Here is a 5110-nt window from a genome sequence, read left to right as displayed (position 1 = left end):
GTGGATCAACAACACTGAGTTTGGAGAGGAAAAAGCCATGCTGTGCTCGAGTCTGTGCCTTGGTGAAGAAGTCCATCAACTGTAACTCAGAGGGGACATAATGAAGAGCAAGAGTCTGATCATGTACAGCAGCACGCACAAAGTGGGCATCCACACCGATGTGCTTGGTGAGCTCATGCTTCACCGGATCACGCGCAATACTGATGGCACCAGTACTGTCGGACAGTAAGGGAGTCGAGGTAGTAGCAGACACGCCAAAATCCTCAAGTAACCACCGTAACCAGATCACCTCAGCCGTCAACATCGCCATGGCTCGCAACTCAGCCTCTGTACTCGAGCGAGAAACTGCAGTCTGTTTCTTTGTCTTCCAGGCAATAAGAGAGCCACCAAGAAAGACACAGTAAGCAGACAACGAGCGTCGATCAGAGGGATCACTAGCCCAGGTAGCATCAGAGTAGGTCTGGAGCTCGAGAGAGCTGGAGCGGGGAAAGAAAAGGCGCTGAGAGATCGTGCCACGAAGATATCGTAGAACACGTAGGAGATGACTATAGTGGACAGAGGTGGGGGCGGAAACAAACTGACTCAGGATGTGGACATGATAGGAGATGTCAGGACGCGTAACAGCAAGATATACAAGGCTGCCAACAAGGTGACGATGGCGAGTGGGATTAGGAAGAGGGTCACCATCAGAGGCACGAAGCTGGACATTGAGCTCCATAGGAGTCACAGCAGTGCGCTCATCACCAAGAGCAGCGCGAGCAAGAAGATCCTGAATATATTTTTCCTGGGAGATGTAGAAGCCATCAGAGGTCGAGAAGATCTCAATCCCAAGAAAATATCAAAGAGGACCAAGATCAGTCATGAGGAACTGGTCTCGAAGACGAGCCTTGACAAAGGCAATGTACTCAGAGTCGTCACCCGTGATGATCATGTCATCAACATAGAGAAGGAGAAGAGTCCGACCCCGAGGAGACATGTGGACAAACAATGTTGGATCATGATCACTGGGCAAGAAACCAGCGACAGTCACCACAGAGGCAAAGCGCTCAAACCAGGCGCGAGGAGCCTGTTTGAGACCATAGAGAGAGCGACGAAGGCGACAAACCATGCTATCAGGAGCATAGTACCCCGGTGGTGGCAGCATATAAACCTCCTCACGTAACTCGCCATTGAGGAAAGCGTTCTGAACATCAAGTTGAGAGATAGACCACTGACGAACAGAAGCTACAGCAAGGAGAGTGCGGACAGTGGTCATGTGAGCTACAGGAGCGAATGTCTCATCATAATCACGTCCCTGCTCCTGCTGGAAACCACGAGCCACAAGACGAGCTTTGTAACGCTCAAGAGAACCATCGGAGCGAGTCTTGACCTTGTAGACCCACTTGCAGGTGATGGGACGAACGCCAGAAGGGGGGGAACCAGATCCCAAGTGCTAGAGCGCTCGAGAGCCGCAAGCTCTTCGGCCATCGCAAGTTGCCATACAGGCTGAGTCATGGCAGTCCGATAGGAGGTAGGCTCAGCAAGAACGGAGAGACCGTACCGATCGGGAGAGTAGCGATCAGGCGGAGGGCGAGGCCGAGCACGGAGGTTGTGAACCGGGGAAGGCGTGAAGAGAGGTGCACCAGAGGTGGAAGGCGCGTCAGACACGTGGGGGGAAGCATCCTCAGTATGAGGACGGCGAGTATAGTGAAGAGGAAACGGTGATAGAGAGCGATGAACCGGAGATGAAGGTGGAGAGGTGGAGGAGGAGGAGGAGGAAGATGGGGTCGGTGGTGAAGGAGATGGTGGGGAAGGAGAGGGAAGGAGAGGTGCAGGAGGAGGAGGGGAAACATGGGGCACATAGCTGGGTGTATCGGGAAGAAGGAGAAAAGAAAGATCGTCTACAGAGAAGCTCGAGGAAGAAGGGCGTGGGTAGTAAGAGCGAGACTCGTCAAAGGTCACATCACGCGAGATGCGCAAGCGGCGACCAACAGGGTCCCAACAGCGATAGCCCTTGTGCTCGTCACTGTAGCCAAGAAAAATGCACTCAACCGACTGAGCAGTCAGTTTGGTGCGTTCTCGCGGAGCAAGGAGGACATAGCACACACATCCAAACATACGAAGAGCTGAGTAGTTAGGAGATTGACCAGTGAGACATTCCATAGGAACACCACCCTGCAGAGCAGTCGATGGTTGAATGTTGATAAGATAGGTGGATGCAGAAACAGCCTCAGCCCAAAAGTGGGGTGGAAGAGAAGCGGCAATCATCAGCGCACGAGCCGTCTCAAGCAGATGGCGATGCTTACGTTCGGCAACGCCATTCTGAGCATGAGCACCAGGGCATGAGAACTGGGCAAGAGTACCCTGTTCTACAAGAAAACCATGCAACAGCTGGGAGATATACTCACCAGCGGAGTCAGCACAAAAGGTGCGAATGGGCGTGGAAAACTGGGTGTGAACCATGGCAGCAAATCGTTTGTATATAGAGAGGACCTCGCTACGAGATTTCATAAAGTAGAGCCAAGTGTAACGAGAGAAATCATCAATAAACAAAACATAGTAGCGATGACCACCTTTCGAATCAAAAGGAGCAGGACCCCAGACACCAAAGTGAACTAAGTCAAAAGGATGCTGAGATACAGACTCGCTAGTAGGATAAGGTAACTGGGTCTGTTTGCCAAGTCTGCAACCATTACAATGTAAGGAAACATCTCCAGACACAGACCCTAAGAGGCCCTTACGAACTAAAGAAGACAAGCGAGAACCACAGATGTGACCAAGGCGATGATGCCACTGCTGGAAGGACGCAGACGAATAGACAGCAAGAGCATGAGAGCTGGCATATGGGGCAGCGGTGGAAGGAACACGAAGCCAGTCAACCTCCCAAAGGCCCTCAGACTCACGGCGCCGAGGGCCAGCGCCAACCAGAGCCTGAGTGCGGCAATCCTGAACAGAATAAGAGTCGGCATCAAGAATGACACGACAACCAGAATCAGTAAGTTGAGCAGTGGAAAAAAGATTCATGATAAGACGTGGAACATGAGACACACTAGGAACCGAAAAGGACGGAGTAGAGAGGATGCCACGACTAGTGACAGGAAGAGGTGTGCCATCGGCGGTGAGAACATTAAGAGGAAAGTCAAGAGGTCGAAGAGAGGATAAAGCAGAGGAATCAGAAGACATATGAAAAGAAGGTCCAGAATCCAGAACCCACGAGGATGTACCTGACTGAGTAGACGCTGACAGGGGCTGAGTGGTGGTGGCTGTCACAGCAGCAACAGAACTCGTCGAGGAAGAACCAGATGAAGCTAACATGCGCTTGAGTCGCATAATATCCTGGTCAGTGAGCGACGAAGTCGAGGAAGGCGCACGAGCCCCACTGGAAGAAGAGCGCTTCAAGTCTCTGCGCTTCTTGTAACAATCTGACTCTGGGTGACCTGGCCTGTTGCAGTAGCCACAGAGGGTGTGCGAGCGTGACCGGCCCTCTCCTGAAGGAGGGTAACCCACCCCCCTGAGGGTGTGGGCAGAAGTGGTGGAGCAGAAGACACAGGAGCACGGATAGCAAGAACGTGAGGAACCACAAGCAGACCAGCAGACCAGAGGCGTGTCTCCTCAGCACGAAGCTCTGCAAGTACCTCCGAAATAGGAACACGACCACGAGCGAGCAAGTGAGCACGGCGAGGCTCAAACTCAGACCTGAGGCGAGATAGGAATTCATGAACTCTCTGAAACTCCAAGTCAGACCTCGTAGTTTGGCAACAACGGCAAGTGCCACAAACAACTGTCCACAGTGAGTCAAGCTGACGCCAGATGGCAGAGCACTGAGAGTAGAACTCATCAACAGACGAATCACCCTGCTGAAGAGCATGCTCCTGACGCACTACAGAGAGGTATAGAGCGTCACCAGAGGGCTGATAGCGCTGACAAAGATAGGACCACATCTCTGCAGCAGCGCCGAGACCCATGAACTCCGAAGCAAACTGAGGGAGAACACTCGCAGTGAGAACAGCAGCAGCCCGAGCATCATCATTGCACCACTGAGTGCAAGCAGACAGATCATCCCGATAGGCCGAAAGAGCATCAGAATAGGCGGAGACTTGCTGATCATAAGCATTGACTGCAGCATCATCAAGAGTCGTGGCTGCATCCCGATCAGCCTGAGAAGCATCAGCAGTAAGCACCGGCGGTACCGGCCGAACAGGAGCCAGTGGAGCAATAGGGCATGGCGGACAGGAGACCTCGCCAGAGAGAACACCCCACAGAAGAAGTCCGCGCATGTGGATACACATGAAACTCACGAACTCAGCATAATTGGTGCCATCAAACATCACCGAGCACCGAGGAACAGCCACATAGCCAGACGAAGACATGCTGAGTTGCTTCTGCTGCCTTTCTCCCTTTTTTTTTGGATAAGAAGGAGGCCCGAACAGGGTCCGGAGCAGAGAAGCAAACCTCACGAGACAAACCTCACGAGAACAGGAAGGCCCGATCTGGATCTAGCGGGACCAGGAGATTGAGCACCCGCGCGGGATCCAGCCCCCGCGTGCTGGAAGAGGTGAACGACCCGAAGAGGCCTGGCGCTCGAGGGGATCGAGCGCTCACGCCCACCCGCTCAGTCGGCGCCCGCCCGAGAGCAGGGCCGAGGCAGCCCCGTCCGCTTGCACGCGCGGGAAGCCGGACCAGCGGCCCGAGTAGCCAGCGGCCGCGCGCGCTCGCGTGCTGCGCGTAGGGAAGCAGTTGCGTCCGCAGCGGGAGCAGCAGCAGGCTCCCCGAGCGAGGCCGCCAAGCAGAGCAGAGAAGAGCCAAGGGGCGGCCCGACAGGTTAGCGGGGAGGACCGGGGCGTTCGGATCCGCGACGAGAAGAGCCAGGACGGACAGATCCACGGCGAGGAGAGCCGAATCTGGCAGTGGATGGATCGCAAGATGAGCTAGCACGAAGTTGCAGCGTGCGGGAGAGAGGGGAACCTAACATCTGATACCATGTTGGATAAACAACAACTAGTATTTCCTGAGGGCCAAAGGCCATAACATATACATGTGTGTCAAAGTGCAGAAAACCCCTTATACAATGGGGATATGCCGAAAAGGGACTATACACATCTAACAGTTTTAGGCGAAATTCATGTGCATA

This window comes from Triticum dicoccoides, chromosome 2A, assembly GCF_002162155.2.
Source record: "Triticum dicoccoides isolate Atlit2015 ecotype Zavitan chromosome 2A, WEW_v2.0, whole genome shotgun sequence".
NCBI lineage: Eukaryota > Viridiplantae > Streptophyta > Magnoliopsida > Poales > Poaceae > Triticum > Triticum dicoccoides.
Note: the sequence above shows the minus strand (reverse complement) of the source record.